Here is an 18,291-nt window from a genome sequence, read left to right on the forward strand (position 1 = left end):
CTGTTGGGCGATGATCTTCAGTTATATAATTTTTGCACTGGACCTGCAGCGACCATTAAAGATTCTATGCAATAAATCTGGGTCGCGAAGAGCATACGAATGAAGTATAAGTGAAATATGTGTAAACATAAGTAATCATTTGTATCGGACACAATTTTTATTTATTGTGCATATATATATCGTCTGTCCAAATTTAAAACACAGTAAGGGACATCTTTTTTGTAGTACGTTTTTTTTTGCATTTTTGGACTAAGTAGAATCTACTTAGTCCAAAAATGCAAAAAAAAATTGTATTATCCACTGACACTTCGTGATGGAATTGCATTTTTAATATATTATTAGATTAAAACCAATATTTTTAGCTTTTCCACTTTATTTTTATTTGACCAGCGACCGGGTTTCGTCGTTACCCACATCATCAGACTGGTAAAACCAGTCTGATGATGTCGGTAACGACGAAACCCGGTCGCTGGTCAAATAAAAATAAAGTGGAAAAGCTAAAAATATTGGTTTTAATCTAATAATATATTTTTTTTAAAGTACTACAAAAAAATGTCCCTTGCTGTGTTTTGAGTTTGGACAGCCGATATGATGTCGAATCATTAAAAAAATCTAAAAATTACTGTTTCCCTTATTTTTATTAATTATTTAAATTTTTTCTTGGTAAATACCACTATTTCGTAAAATGTATTTCGACACGCGTTTCGATGCATTCCGCGTCATTTTCAAACACTGTTCATGTACCAAGCAAAACTTAAATTAAAAAAATCCATTTTTTTTCTTCATTGTTTTATTGTTTCGGCTTTCACTTTGTGTGATCACGTGATGAAATTTAACAGAAAACACGTGTTTTTTTTCCACTTGAGTTATATTTATTTAATTTTAACTAGTTTCGGAAGCTACAGATGCTTCCATCTTTGGGTTCTGTTTATATTTAGACCCGAAGATGGAAGCATCTTTAGCTCCCGAAATAGTCGTTAAAATAAAATAAATATAACTCAAGTGGTGAAAAACAAGCGTTTTCTTTTAAATTTCCTTTTCTTCCATGTTGAGATGTCCAAAGATGTAAAATTAACTCTTAAATGGAGAAAACCCATATTTGTGAACAATTATTTGGACACGCTCGAAATATATGAATACGTATGTAAGTTAAATTTGCATGAAATCACTCCCGCCTTCCATGTTCAGTTCAATAGTGAAATAGCGTTCACTTGGCGAAAAATATGAAGACGCATCACTCACGTACAAGTACATATGTAGACGTCCACATACCTGCCACGGACGTAATCAAATCGCTAAGAAAGGGCGCCGGTACTTTTGGGTAGCCAACTGCCCTTGTGGAAAAAAATTATGTGCTGGGTATGCCTTGATAACCATACCCCGCGAACCTTTCGGCTCACGCGCCATCAAAGCGACGAGCACCCTTTTATCAATCGAGGCGCGCCTCAGCCTTATATACTCAGCGGACGCCGCTCCGTACGCCACTTGCGAACGCTTGTGCTGCCATCTGATGGCAAAACGAAAAATAAACATTTTTCATACGACATGTATTCTTGATTGTGAACTGGAAAAACATACTTAAATTATATTATAACTCAAATATTCTTTAATTTGATCCAATATTGCTTTATTTTTATTTGCTTGATAAATTACGGGTGAATTAATGATTTTTGAATAATATACTAATATTTGCACCATAATATTTTTACTGCGGTCTTTTTTTCCGTAGACCTTGTTATCAGCGCTCCTTTTTCATCTCTTTATAAACATTCTTATCCATTTATACCAAAATTATATCATTTATTTACTTCAGCGTACACATATTTTACAAAAGTGTCCTCACTGCGAGGACAGATTTTACAATGCTTGTTTAGTTTTTTTTTTGTCTGTCATGAATCATGCAATCATTGATGACATGCCGAATAACATGATCACAAATTTGTGATTTCATCTGTTTATGATAGTTGTCTGTAGTTCTCGAAACTAGTCGTGTTTAATCTAATTTAATTAATGAATTCATAAGTGGTCTTATACATATACATTAAAAAAATAAAGATATTAAATGTGTCGTTATAATTTTAGAAATAAACTTATTAAACACTAACTGTTTCCGGCCATGTGTAGTTGTGGCTCAGTGTGGTTGAATGGAAAAGAAATAAAAAAGAAATCTATGCTATGTTCATAATGCTTGTGAGGCAATGAAAATTTAAAAAATCGATGAAACAACAATGCAATCGAAATATCAAAAACGCTTAATGACAGTTGTCAAGAAGCACGCTGCCGTCGAAAACGATTTTGGCATTACGTAAGTTCTGTTACTTTCAGCAGATAGCGGTGTTGGAAGTAACAGAACTCACGAAAAGCTTTCCGGATCCCACCATAGATGGGTCCAGTGAACTCACATGTGTAGTGTCATGAGATCAATGACATATGTAAGGAGCTCCAAAAAAAATAGTAGTTTGGTCGTCGATATGGTAAGAATTGATGAGGCCTGTGATAGGTCACAAGCCCTGTATTTACAGGTATTTGGGTATTTACCCAGACTTAAATATCCTTCTTCTACTTTTAAAATGTCAAAAATACATATCGCTCATTTTGTGCAACAATGACAGAATTGATTTTGTGGTGAAATGCTGCGAGATGGCGCGAATGTCATTGTAGAATTGAGTAAAATGGCGCCATTACTGTTGCTACAACGTCTGAATGACATCTCTTGTAATATTTCTAAAAGTGTAATTACGCCATTGTTGCACCAAATGAACGATAAATATAACATTTTGAGTGTGTCCAAATACTTGTTCACAAAATCTGGATTATCTCCAATTACAGGAGTTATTTTCATATTATTCGAAAATAACTCCTGTAATTGGAGATAATCCAGATTTTGTGAAAAAGTATTTGGGCACACTCAAAATGTTGTAAATAAATTATCTGGTCAAATTATAAGCTAAAATAATAAAAATGAATGGTGTTTTCTGGCGTTTCTCATGTGTGTGATAATAATTCAGGATACTCACATACTAATATAAGAGTTTCTGCTCAATAAAAAGCTTCTTTTCATCTCACCAATAGATGTCTCTAGTGAAGTTCTAGTGATTGAATTTTGATGTCTCAAAATTGGTTCATATATATAGAACTCCCAAGAATTTGAGTAGTGTGGTTGTCAATAATGGGTAGAATTGGTGAATGTTACACGTGTGTAAAGTGATCTCTTAAACCAGCCTTTGACGGTCGTCAGCCCTTTAAATGCCCAGACTTCCATATTCGTCCTCATCTATGATGATATGTCAAAAAATAATATGATGTATATAATATATTGTAATATAATATTATAATGTGTAGGTATGCACAAAGACGGTGAGCTGATGACCCCGTAATATGTAGTACAATACGAAAACTTGAACTGGAGTATTCTCGACCCATCTATCATCATGTGTTCACGGTTCGTCAGCAGCTGGCCACGCCACATCATCTGGTTTGTTGGTTTCCTCTCTTGCGATGCCTGGACAGCCCAAGGCGCCGGCTCAACCCTTTCATTACGTTGTACGTGTGTATGGTACATACAGAACAGTATGCGGCTCTCCTATACCCTTGCCAATCTCAAGAAATCAATCATCACTGTTTGTTAAGCAAAAATTACAAGTCGATTTACAAGATAGGTTAGCTGTATTTTGCTGATTATATCAGCAGTGTAATGTTTGATTACGTTTTGTGGCATCACATGTGGAGGTACTCACCAAAACGTTACATTTCCATTATAAATGAAATTCTCGTTTGTAAAATTGTTACGGTTTGGTGCTATTTAATGATTTCATATTGGTTTAATACAGGTTTGGTCACGTTTTATTGCATCTTTAATTAGGATTTCGATAGAATACAGTAAACAGAACAGATTTGCATTTAAAGGATTTTTTGTGCAGTATTGGAAATGTATCTTTTGTTGAGTACCTCCACATATTTTTATACATAATATGAGTAGTCCAGTTGCAAACCACGTTATGTTAAAGTTTTCATTTTTTTTAACTAATGGCGGCAATCGGTAGAAGATTAAATCTGGATTAGATTAGGTAGAGTTTTTTTAAAGTGAACTGTCGATCGACAAAGCGAGTTTTGCAAGAGTATTTTTTTTTACTTTTCCATTTTATTCCTAACTTCACGAGTTTTGGCAGATTATGTTAAACACGGACGTTAATATTTTCAATTTTCTACAAATAGGCGCCTTTGACTGAAAAAACGTAACTTTTAACTTAATGTGGTTTGCAAGTGGACTAATCATATGTAACTTGTCCTCTGCATATATTCCCAACTACGATTTCCTCTTACTTTCTTTTTCTTCTTCATTTTACTCGCTAGGCATGCAAAATTATCGGAAAATAGGACGTTTGTGCTGAAGCGAAAAAAAAAACATGCAAAATAAATATACCGCTAAAAATTATGAAGTTAATGTAGTTTTATCGGTGATTGTAAAGGCGAGAAAAGTAAATATTCTGACTTTACATAACTAACTAACCATCACGCCTCTTCCTCGCAGGGGGTAGTCAGAGAGATTAAAACGCCACACTTCTCTGTCTTCGCAAACATTCATGCACACCCACCAATTATATTGACGGGTATATATGAGTATATTTAATTTTCATAATTTATTTTTCGGTAACAATAATACTGTTAAATAATGCATTACTCGTACCAGCTGAACGTATAATCCCGTACTGTACAATCGAGTGACAAAGCGTAGTAAATTTTTACTAATTCTTTTGTAATCATGATGTTACATTTGGTTTTGAAGATTAGAGGTATTTGGGATGTTACTTTAGTTTTAAAGATGTAAGTAAGTTAATTAAGTTTTTTTTCTCAGTATTTTCAGTTTGCAAATCCCTTTTCAAGTTTTTGTCTACCTAAATTTGTATACCTAAATATTTTAATTAACGTTTTACTTAGTAAATATCACTATTTACTAAGTAAAACATTTATTAAAAATGGATAGATTTTATTACAAAGGGACTGCCGAATCAATTAATGAAACTAAATATTTAATGCTGTTTTCTTTCGTTAATTCAGAAATAAATATTCTAGTAAAAATCTCTTGACCACTTCGGAGTCAGAGAGTTGTATGATACATAATTCCAATTATAATGCTTAACTAATGACTAATAACACAGTCGAAATAAAATAATACGAAAAAACACTATTAGGCCCTTTATTGGGCAATACTTGAACGTAAATACAGTATGTAAGAAAGGGCTTTAATTTAAAATCTCCAATGATTACTATTTAGACTTTCACTTCACGCAAGCATTACAATTTATTATCATTTCTACACGTTGAAGTTATAATTATTATTTACGCAATGAGTATTAATGAATACAAACAGATTAAACTCACTTAGGAAATGACAAAACCGATTATAATCGATGATTACAGACTCGCTAGATTGGAGGTAAACTGCAGTTGGTTCGTTATTACTGACACTATCTGGAGATTACTCGCGGTAATATCCAGGGGAAAATTTGATATGGGTACACTTATAGCCATAAGTTGTCGACAACCGGATGTACGATTGGATATTCAGCATTCGAATGTGTTTCAACGGCTCAGCCTGCCTACGCAAATATCCATCCTCCTGGCAAGTGTTATTACCCTCACAGTAGAAGTTTCCAATTATTTTCTAACTGTCATTCTGAGACATAGCCCACTAAATTTATAAATCTACTAGTTGTAGTCGGCTTCGTGTTGCTGTGGCTCACTCTTATTGAATTGAAAAGATATAAAAAAGATTTCTAATATGTTTAATTACACAATGCAATGAAATTTAAACTCTTTTTTTTCATTTAAGCTACTGGAATACAGTATACAGTTGGTTATTAGTATGTTATATAGAGTTCATAAAATAAAAAGCATTATTTTACATATTAGATTTAGAAAGTTTGTTGAGATGGTTTGAGCATGTGAATCGAATGAGTGAAGAAAGGATACTAAAACAAATTTGTGAGGCGATTGTTATTGGAAATAAAAGCAGAGGAAGACCGAGGCAATCTTGTCACGATCAAGTATTTCTGATACTTGAAAGAGCTCAGGTCAGGAATCTAAATATTCAGCGGGTATGTATGAGAATATGCATATGTGGAAGACGCGAATATTGTTTGAGAAGACAGAAAGGTGAGGCGTTCTATTCTCTCCGCCTACCTCTCCGGGTAAGTGACGTAATGGTTATTTATGTACTTTATAAAATAAGAAAATATTATACGAAATATTTATGTAGGTACTAGGAGATGCGTTTATATCTAATTATGTGTAAAAAAGATTTTAAACAATGCGATCTTATACTAGTAAATCAATCGATTAATCGACCCATTCCTATCTTTTACTTGGAAATCAAATATATCCTATAACGGGAGATAGAGAGAGAAAATAAACAATAATGACAATTAATCGAAATTAAGGAAAATATTAAATAAATTATTCAATCTGCATGAATTAAAACTCTCTTATCATTCATCGTTCACTTTGTGTAATACCAATTTACGCAAAGTGAACGATGAATGATAAGTAGAGTGTTCTATTACCATACCACAAAGGTAACAATATTTTTAATATACAAAATACATTAATCAACTCATGAAAATGTGGTCGATACATTTTTTATTATTGTATTAATCTGATATATTGGCATCTACGAAAATAAGCAAAGACTGCGGGAAGCAAAGCGTTTTATTTGCACACTGATAAATTGGCCTAGAAAGCATTCACTGGGCAAACAGTGTCCGAGGCATGCATTGTGTACGAAATTATAGTTTATCCAGGCCGCATTATGCATCGGTGGGTGGTACGGTAGGTGAGTGCCTTGCTACCACGAGCCGCCCTGGGCGCGGGCGGCTATGCTGCAATTTGGTGATACGATCTCGGCGTGTTGGTATTACTGCACGCCTTTTGAATTAGCTTGCAGATTTTAAAAAGGCGATTCCATTAGTATTATCTATAAAAACAAACCTTTTTCTTCTTCGTCTTCTTATTATTATTATTCTTGGTGTACTCCTTGTGGTATTGAGATAACATGCCTTTTTTCCTTTAGAAAATAAACGAATTGGGAATGTTGACATAATAATAATCATAATAATAATAATTAATAATAATAATATAATAATATCTTGATCTTTAACACGCGAAGGAAAGGTGATTACTCCTGCGCTTCAGGGACCAGTCCAAGGTAATATTAAATAATTATTAGAGTGTAAAATTACTCATATTTATTTTACTGAACATTTTTTCGAGTATCCATAAAAAATGCATAGTTGGTACATGTTATCAAGTCGCTGACGATATTAAAACATTCTTACTGAAATTAAAATATTTACACTGAAAATCCTTCAAAGACGCAGGCAAAATTTAAATATCTCGCACACATAATTAAAACATCTTGTAAGAAACTCGCTTCATCGATAATAAATTACACAGTTTGATAAATATTCCTCGCGGGTTGCGAATGTGTGTTCTTGCGTGCGTTGTTGTCTCCGACATGTGTCCGACATTAACGAAAGACGTTAATTTATTCCAATCTGATACAAAATATACAACTTGGAAAGCTCGGCTTCACGGGAACTGTTTGTTGATGGAAGATATATTGTACTTTAAATGAATATATACCTACTCATATCTCTTGTGAATTATTAATATTGTCAACACATCAATCGTTACGATGATACCAGGGGTGTAAAAACCATTTAAACACCATTGTATAGAATACTAAAGGATGTATTTCTAATTCTCTAGTTTGAACAAAGAAGGATGAAATTAATTTCACATTATTGAACTAGTCTCCGACAGAAAGCATTTTTAAAGAAATTTCCAAATTCACTATTTTCTTTCGAGGATGGTGCATTCATTCCAACAACAATTATGTAGAAATTCTTAAAATTCTTAATACGAAAAGTCATAAACTGCAACATTTTGAAACAATGGAAATTCATAAAGTAAAAAAAAAAATAATAAATTATCAATATGACAGTGACTAACGCTTTCCCCTTATTGTCGATGTTCCCACTGATAAAACACAAATAAACATAAGAAACATCTCCTACCCTCTCTTTATCCTTCAACGTCCCAAGGACACAACAAAATTTAGATTTAGCTTCACATACGGTGGGTGAAAAATGATGCGGGATGCATCGAAACACGTGTCATAATTTAGAAATTAAAAATATAAAAGACACTAACACTCTTAAAAACAAACTTAACGAACACTACAAACATATACAGACTATAAAATAGAATAGTAAACAAGATAACTCCCTCGTACCGCATAAAATATATGTTCCCCAGTAATATATATTTTTAAAATATTTAAAATGATACTATCACCAAAAAAAAAGAAGAAAAAAGTCCCTCTCCAAGGATAAGTCTCTTTTTTGGAGAGGCTCACGGCAACTAAAATTATAAGATTGTGTTAAGTAGAAATGTATAGAAATTGTATATTTTTTAACCTAAACTTTAAATAAAATATATTTTTAGAAATTATGGTATTCATCAAGTAAAACTTATATCGAAAAAAGGGATAATAAACACCATATTGGTATGTAATATTATACGTTAGTGCATCTTAATTGCGACGAGAAAAATCACTTCCAAGCTCACAATTAGTCGAAGCTTACAACTTATCCTGTGGCTGACTAGTTTACAACTATCCGACACGCAATCTCAGTGAAAACACGAATCTTACTATTACTTATTATAAATTATAATACTTGTATCTTAAACACATGCTTAGTTCCCAGTAAATGTGCTCGTTCTATATTCCCGTACATCAGAAATGGTGAATCTATGACACGCGTGCCACAGATTCACAACACTAAATATTTTTATTTTATTTATTGTTTCGGCATTAACTTTGTGGTAAGACATGTTACAATAATTAAAGAAAACACTTCGTTTTTTACCAATTGAGTTTTATTATAGACTACATGTTTCAGAAGTTAAACTTCCATCATATTATTATTTATTTATAGAACAATTTTATATTTTATATTTTAATTATTATATAGACCTGAATGATGGAAGTTTAACTTCTGAAACATGTAGTCCATAATAAAACTCAAGTGGTAAAAAACGAAGTGTTTTCTTTAATCATTACTAAATATTTTTGTCAAAAGGCATGAATTGTAACATTGCATTACGACGAAATATTGTAAACGAACTTTGATACTAAATTCACATAAACACTTAAATTCAAGTTTTTTTCAGTTCGTTTTTCAATTCATCAGAATTCAATACACTTTGAACACTTTTTGCATTATAACTGTAAAATAACTTTGTTTTAAAATCGCTATATACCTTTTTCTGTATAACCACAGCCGGTTTCGAAGCTAATTAGTATTCAGGAAGAAGCTGTTGGCTTCGAAACTGGTCGGCGTCATAATTAAGTCATAATAAGATATACCATATACTGATTTTTAAAACAAAGTGTTTTTGTTGTTGTTATAAAATGGAAAATCAAAAATGTAGTGCTTCAATATTGATTAAATATTTTTTAATGATTTTTTCTATCTACTTTATTTGTTTTTTCTTCTTCTTATGTTTGAATCAAATAATACTGACATTTATTTTAATATTGAGTAAAAATTATAAAATATGTTAGTGAAAATCGGTTACGCGAAAAACCTTGTTGCATTTATTATTTAAGTTTTTTACTAACATTTCTTGGTGGAACTGCATTTCATATAAAAAACAACATCCATATAATTTTTACGTTTTTATTTTATTTGACCTGTGATTGGGTTTCTTCATCACCAACATGATCAGACTAGTGATGATGATAACCAGCCTAATGATGTCAGTGACGACAAAATCCGTCACTGATCAAATAAAATTTCAGTGGAAAATACTTTACAGTCGTTATTTATTTTTAAAAGGTGTATCAATATATGTATGTAGATTTAAGATTTTGTCCACCTCCGTAGTGTAATGGTCAGCACGCTCGTCTACCGTTCTGGGGGTCAAATAAATACAATGGATTTTTTCACTTCTTTATTTATTCAATATTACCCGGACTGGTGGGTACCAGTCCGGGTAAAGCTTCGGGTGAAGCGGAGGGCTGATGACCTTTCCTTCATGTGTTTACGATCAAGATAACACTGCGTTTATATGGTGCAGTGCCCTATGCACCATTGGGGTGCGGATAAGGATTAGGTTAGGTAGATTTAAGAACGTAAATCCTTAAAAAAAACTGTTTATTTTTAAAAATAGATCTGGAATAAAAAAATCACATTTCTAACGCATAAAAAAAATATTCCTCTAAGACTGCATACGACATATTTTTTTTAAATATTGCATTACATAATTTTAAGATAGTCCTAACATCAACCATTAAGATTTCCAGGAGTGATCAGGTCTTTAAGAACAGTGTCCGTCGATGGTTGCTTAGCATTGGAGGGGACAAGGTAGAAAGTGAATTAATTAAAGTCCAGGTGTAATTATCTTATTGAAAAACCTTTAAACTGTAAATTATTTTTGTATCTCCTGTATGTTATGTTTATAATCTAATAATTAAAAAAATATATTTTATTAAAAATTAAAAAAATTATTATTAAACATGTAAGTATTCGGCTCAACACAGGCCATGCCTAAAGAGCCGTAATACGTATAATAAATGTATATATATGAAATGAATATGTATATTTGAATGTACCTATGTATTATGAAAAATAAATAAAAAAAATTACTCGACATATCACAGACAAATGGTTAGCCACTTCTGTCTTTTTGTACATCCATGTAACTAGGTAAAACCGCATTTCATTGACACAACTTTTTCAATTAATCATCAACTTGACAACCTAATGGTTTAAGCCTTTAGATCTGTTTACATAAGCACCCTATAGACATGGGGGGGATTTAATGGTTTCACCATAGATCATGGATAATAATGAGCCTTGATAACGTGCTTAAGTTTTATTTAGGTCTACCTATTCACAAATAGGTTCTTAAAAGAGCATTTTAAAAGATCTTTTTTTTAAAATAAGTTTAATAATTTATAACACGACGATGTTTAAATTAACTTATTCGCTGTAATGAACAATTCATAGGAAAATATTTCCGAACCTCAAACATTAACTTTACCGAAAAGAAAATTAAAGAAGCTTTTTTACTTTCTGTATTATTTCAGTACGTATTTCGTTTAAAACTTTTATCTAAATATATTCTTCTTCTTCTTCTTAGTGCACGCCTTGTGGTCTAATTTTTAGAGAGATTAGCTTCCAGCGATGTCGACTCCCAGCTGTCAATCTATCTCTTCGGTTTGAAAATAAAAATTGGTTTAAAGTAAATATATTTGGATTGTAACGTACAACAAACTGAAAGTAAAATTTCATCAAGTTTTATTAATTTATTGCTATCTTAATATAGATGAACAAGAATACGGAAGTCTGGACATTTACAGAGCTTATGACCTGTCACTGATCGGTTTAAGTGGTCACTCAAAATTCTGTGTAACATTCACTATTCTACCCATGATTTACAATGAGATGTATAGTTGTCAATCATGGATAAATGGTGAGTGTTACACAACGTATAAAGGGATCACATTAAAAGGTCGTAAAGCCTGTCAATATCAATAAAAAAAAATATGTAAATAACTCCTTACTGGACGAAATCTATAATTTGTGAACAAAATTTAGCCACACTCAAAATATCGTAAAAATGTATAAACTTTTATAATTATTACGTATTCCTCGTATACTTCCGTATTATTCTTCATCTACGCTTAGATATGAATAATAAATCTCTATTTAAATAACTCCCTAGTAGAGTAAATCCTATACTTGTAAACAAAATTTACCTTAAAATATCGTAAAATTTCATACTTATAATTATTACGTATTAGTGTTAGGTATCCCATGTCACAGATGACGTAACGAACCATTCGATTAATTATACCTCAAAACTAATTATTCTGTCATCCCTTAGTTGGTTTGAGGTATCCTAAGTATTAATCGGTTATGTATGTAGATTACGGTTTCCCCTTCCCGCTAATTACCGATGCATATCGAGGAGGGTCCATACACAGAAGGATCATCAATCTTTGTATATACGTGTAGATTAAAACACTTGTTTGCAGTTTTCTGATTAACTTATTCTCATGTTTCTACCACTTATACTCAACGTAGTGTGGCGTCTGGATTCGTTATCTTTTTTTTTAAATAATACTGTTTCGACATCTCAACATAGATTTATTTATTGACGGTTCGCAAGTTTTTTTAAAAAAAAAACTGAACATTTAATAAATTACAGTGCAATATTTTTCATCGATTTGATGAGAACAAAAAATTTAAAGAAACAAGTAAAACGCAGGTTTTTTTGAATTACCTAATATCCACGTGACTCTGAAATCTAGCTACGGCTTATGCTACACCGTTTATCATGTCCCTACTCAGGCTTCGACTTTATAAGTTTCATAGCCTATGCCTATTTGTGAATGGATTTACTCTTTATGTTTAAAGTTACTATAATTTCAGGTAATTCATGAGTGAAAATTCTGGGCAAAAACACAGGTTAAATACAATGTAACAGTATATGGAAGTCTGGGTATTTACAGAGCTTACAATCTTATATAGGCTGGTTAAAGTGATCACTTTACGCACGTGTAACATTCATGATTCTATCAATGATGGACAACCACACTACTCAAATTTTTGGAACTCCTACATACTAATCATTAATCTCATGACATTATTGTTAGTTCACTGGATCCATATATGATGTCAAATATATTTGATCAATGTCATATATTTCTATGATTGCGTTCAAAACAACCATCTATGATTGGATTTATAAAGCTTTTTATTTAGCAGTGACCCTTTTATTTGTATACTCAGACTTGTGAACAAGTATAATATTTCTTTTCGTATAAGAAGATCGGACCAAAAGTCTAAAGAAATACATATGCTGTTTAGAATTCAGTTGCAACATACTGAATATTTTTTGTTATGGTGTTATGTTGTCAATTATGATTGAGAATGTAAACAAATTAAATGACATGAAATATTCTTTATTCTTTCTTCCATTTCATCCATATAATTTCCCATCTACACAGAATACAGCATACGCACACATTTTAGAGGTAAACAACCTTTTATTACACGACCATTAAAATATGCCAACTCAATTAAAACGCTTTAAACGCGTTTTAATTGAAGTGGCATATTTTAATGGTCGTGTAGTAAAATCGATCTAGGTTTATAACTCACCCATCATTGTTACATACAGAAGAAACATATACTAAAATATGCTAAACTGCCGAATTCGAGACCATCCTTTTTTGTACATCCGACTAACTCGAGATGTGGGTACATAATCTGTATATATTATATTAATTGCCAATTTTCTCAAATGGTAGATTGCACAGGCATTTTATCACCGTGTGATTCACTTTATCTAGGCGATTTCAAGGCTGTTTCTTTCGACCCTAACCTGTTCAAATCTAATCGATGTGGCTATTCCACTGTGGCTTTTTATTCATCATTTTATATTTTATTTCACGAAATTCTCGGTACTTGACTCAAAACAAAAATGACCTTGAAAATCCCACAAATAACCATAGCAACAGCATTACTGTCTAGCACTGATTTTTTATGACTTGAAGAAGTATTGCAGTTCAATAATTAATTTTTGATTTTTCTTATGTTATTGTATTATAGAATCACATTTATTTAAATAAATACTATAAATTAAAATAAATAATATAAAAATATCCTTTTTTAATTAATGTTTTACTTAGTAAATACCACTATTTCTTAAAATCCACTGTGACACGTGTTTCTATGCATTCCGCATCATATTTTAATATGTGTTTTAACACGGTGTTTTAAAATGATGCGGAATGCATCGAAACACGTGTTACAGTAGATTTTAAGAAGTAGTGGTATTTACTAAGTGTTTTACTTATTAATTAATTAAAAATGGATAGATTTTACCACAAAGTGACTGCCGAATCAATTAATGAGAAAATAGAATAATGGCTTAAAACAAAAGGTTTTTGTTGTTGTGAAAAATATATAATATATATATATATATATATATATATATATATATATATATATATATATATATATATACATATATATATATATATATATATATATATATATATATATATATATATATATATATATATATATATATATATATATATATATATAAACCTATTTGTTATTGTTATTTGTTCGTTAAAGCACTTAAAAAACATAAAAAAACTGAGTCTGTTCTATTGACAGCTATAAACAGTCAAACATCTGAAACATAAACATTAAAGTACAAGAAATCTATTTAGTATGCCTCGAAATGCAATTTTGATACAACGCAAATTGTTTATAAGAGTAAAAATGCGAAATTCGACCTTCATTCTTGAAACGAACTCTTGAAAAAAAAACTTTTTAAACGCACATTTATTATTGTATTCGATACATTTTTACTGATTCCAAATACAGTGATCTCAAAAGTTCCTCATATCTTCGCAGCCCTGAAATAACTAACAGCTGTTTCAGCTTATGAGAAGTTTGCCAATCTATTAATGTATTTTTGTATGCAACTTAATTTATACTTTATAGCAAGAGAATTAGTAAATTATGATTGCAGAACAGACACAATAAATCAGCCTGTTGAGACGCAGACACTAGTGGACCACCAACCACTTTATATGGTCTGGAGTTGTTCTAGCAACTATTCTTGTCAAGTTGTCAACGCACATACCTATAGGGACACACGCGTAGTGGAAACATAATACTTGTCAGATGTTTCCCCAGATACTAATATTTATCTAACGTTTTACAAGTTGATCTCGGCTCATTCGGTAGCGACTGTAGAGGGAAACCTCTCATAACTTTGAAATTTAAATTTTAAAATTGTGAAAAAAACTGCTCCCTTAAGGAGAGAAATATATCCCAAAGATTTGGTCTCCTGTCTCTTCTACGCATTCTCCCAACGGATACTACTCGTGGAATCCGTCTACAGATTCTTCTCCATCTCATCCTATAACATACATATTCTATGTAGTATTCATCCAGCTCCTTTGCCTTAGTCAGCCTCTAACGGCTTATATTGAACAGACTGCTTCTTTTTTTAAATGTTTGAAAAAATTTGAAAAGAAAATTTGGAAGTCGGAGCATCCCAGGGATTATGACCTGGCATTTGGCTGGCTTAAGCGATCACATTATACACTTAACTTTTGTGTAAGCCGTAAGTAAGCCTTTGGATGCTCAGACTTCCATTTGTTTCAAATCGAGTTGAAACACTTTTAAAAAATTGACATCCCATCCGTAGAGTGAATAATCAAGTGTCCGATTAAATAAATAATACATTTATTTTGTAAGACTACTACTTTATCATAATTTTTCTATTTTCTCTGTAGGTATTCTTTCATTATAACTTTTGTCATCTTTAGAATCCTCACATTGTTTTTAAATAATTTTATTATATTTTCAACTTCGTTATTTTTCGTAATATGAGGGGAAATCGTCGAACCATTCACTATCTTAGAACTAATTTTTTACATAACGTATTGATAAATATTTTACAATCTTAAACTCTATTTCCATTTAAATTGTTTCATTAAAACAGAACATAGTACGCTTTTACTAAAATATAATTATTGAAGATAAAATACCCATGAATATTCCTGCCATGGTAAACGTTGTAAATCCATTAAATTAGTGTTTGAAGTCTATCTTAGCTGTTAGAGAAGCAGTGCAAAAGACTATATCCGTGTGAATTAAACTCGTTAATTTTGGTAATGACCAATATAAAGGCTCTTTACCCAGAATTAATCTCATTACCAAAAGTGGTGAGAATTTTTAATACGCTCGCACTTAAAACACCGCGGACCAGTTTATTGGTCTTTATTTAAGAGTGAAACTCTTAAATTTAGTTTAAACTTGTCTGAAACAGATAACTTGACCCATGCCCAAAACATGTGGTCGTAGCCAATCAAAAAGTAATTTATGTAATCCATCGACTTATCTAATACGTCCAAGTTCTAGGGAAGGCATCACCAATTATCGGTTAAACCGGTTCATCGGTAAATGTAGCAAATTCCACTCTTGAACTACCGGTATATAAAAATAATACTCCCAATGATTTCGGTAAATAATTTTCCAATATATATTAGGAATCTCAACAACAAGAATGCACCTTTTTTATGGGGGAGATATGAAAGTCTGGGTATTTATTTGTCGTCTTACGTGATCACTTTATATTTTGCGAAGTTTTCATCATTCTTCCATTATCGCATCAATTTTCATTGAGATTTGTCACAGAGTTGTATTCGGTATATGCAATATTTTATTTCATATAAGTATATCTAAAATAAGTACATATATAAAGTGATCACTTAAACCAGCCTATGATGGTCGTTAGCCCCGTAAATGCCCAGACTTCCATATTCTTCTTCATCTTTGATGAGATATCAAAAAATAATATGAAAATAACTCCTGTAATTGGAGATAATCCAGATTTTGTGAACAAGTATTTGGACACACTCAAAATGTTGTAAGTATATCTCAGATATAAATGCCATCTGTTGAGAAATTTGTCAAGCAAATAGATTCCTTACTCAGACCATAAGGTTAGGATACAAATGAAAATATTCCGAAAAATCATTAGGTTGTTGTAACGATATTTGGGGAAAGCAGAATTATGTGTTTTGTTAGCATGTATGGTTCACTAACCTAGATTTTCGTGGATTTTTTCGACGTAATAACGATGAAATGACTACCGGTTTATATTTTGCATTTTCGTCTATCCTATTTTCCGATAATTTTGCACGCCCTGAGAGTACCTACGGCACATGTTTGTAGCTCAATATCATATTAAATTTCTGATCAATGTGCTATTATATTCAATTATATTCTGTATCAGATCGATCTACCAATGCTATTTCATCAAATTAAAAGTTATGTTATTTTATTTTTTTAATTTTAAATTATCTTGTCGTATCAAGAAAACTCTGAATCGATAGAATGCAGTACCCTATGCACCATCGAGTGCAGATAAGGGTTCATTATTGTGAAAGTAATATTATGTTTTTCTGTTTCCTCAAATAAGTCATATATATTTCTTGTAATCCCTTTGGATTTATAATAAATATTTCATACTAACTAATTAGCTAGCTGACCATCACACCGCTTCTCCTCCGGGGTAGGCAGAGAGAATAGAACGTTACACCAATATGTCTTTGCACACAATCTTCGCTTCTTCCGCATTCATACATCTTCTCATACATACACGTCTGGACCTGACCACTTTCAAGTATTTGAAATAGTTCATCATGCCAAGATTTCCTCCATCTTCCTCTGCTTCTATTACCAACCACATTTACCCCATTAATTTGTTAAGATGTAACTTTTCAATATCCTGAAATAGGGTTTTAATTAATCGGAATTGTTACAATATTACATAGAAAAGGTACTTTTATTACCTACATAGAAAACGCCTTTTAAATTTGGGCATCCGATACATATCTGTGGTAAAACAAAGTAATCGTGAGATGAAAAACTGACCTTCCTTTGATTTTCTATGAAATTCCCCGCGCTTAATGGCGTATGGCCATATTTTATTCCTCGACGACCCGTAAAAGCTTTTTGTATGGAGTGGACCTTAATTGCTCCATTTGGTTTGTGAATAGAATCGTGTACAAGGTGTGTGTACCGCGTACCTCACAATGATCGTGGAATGTTGACATTTAGATAGCTGGCTTTGCAGCGGGTAATAAACACGGATACATTAATCAGAGACATATATTATATCTCGTATTTGGTTCAAATATGAAATCACCACGTTTTGTTACGTTCAACGAACACTTTAAATATTCATTAGTCCATATTTTCATCACATAAAGTCTGATTAAAGCACTAAATCTGCATCATTATGAGTTATGTTTGATCAATTTGTTATTATAATTTATATTTGAAGCACTAACTTTATGATTTTCCATTATATAATTAAAATGTAACTTCGTTTTAAAATCACTATAAATATTTTATTATAACACTGGAACACAAATAATAAAGTAACAAAACAGTTTTTTTTTTAAATAACCAAAAATAATGCATAGTATTTATATTATCCACTGACACTTCGTGATGGAATTGCATTTAAATATATTATTAGATTAAAACCAATATTTTTAGCTTTTCCACTTTATTTTTATTTGACCAGCGACCGGGTTTCGTCGTTACCGACATCATCAGACTGGTCTGATCCATACATCTAGTCATACATGCCCACATCCATGCCTACATCCATACATCT

At 31.7% G+C, this 18,291-nt stretch overlaps 1 protein-coding gene and 1 non-coding gene across 3 annotated transcripts in view; one reads left to right on the forward strand and one right to left on the reverse strand.

Annotated features, from left to right (window-relative positions):
- LOC148306280 (rho guanine nucleotide exchange factor 10-like protein) overlaps nt 1–18,291 on the forward strand; it is a 410,152-nt gene that overhangs the window by 63,770 nt on the left and 328,091 nt on the right. The gene's annotated exons all lie outside the window — the stretch shown is intronic.
- LOC148306281 (U11 spliceosomal RNA) lies at nt 1,302–1,429 on the reverse strand. Its single transcript, XR_015838030.1, has one exon. It is a non-coding gene; the product is annotated as a U11 spliceosomal RNA (small nuclear RNA).

This window comes from Brachycentrus maculatus, unplaced genomic scaffold, assembly GCF_059751285.1.
Source record: "Brachycentrus maculatus isolate JH-2025_06_01 unplaced genomic scaffold, ASM5975128v1 h1tg000244l, whole genome shotgun sequence".
Taxonomy (NCBI): domain Eukaryota; kingdom Metazoa; phylum Arthropoda; class Insecta; order Trichoptera; family Brachycentridae; genus Brachycentrus; species Brachycentrus maculatus.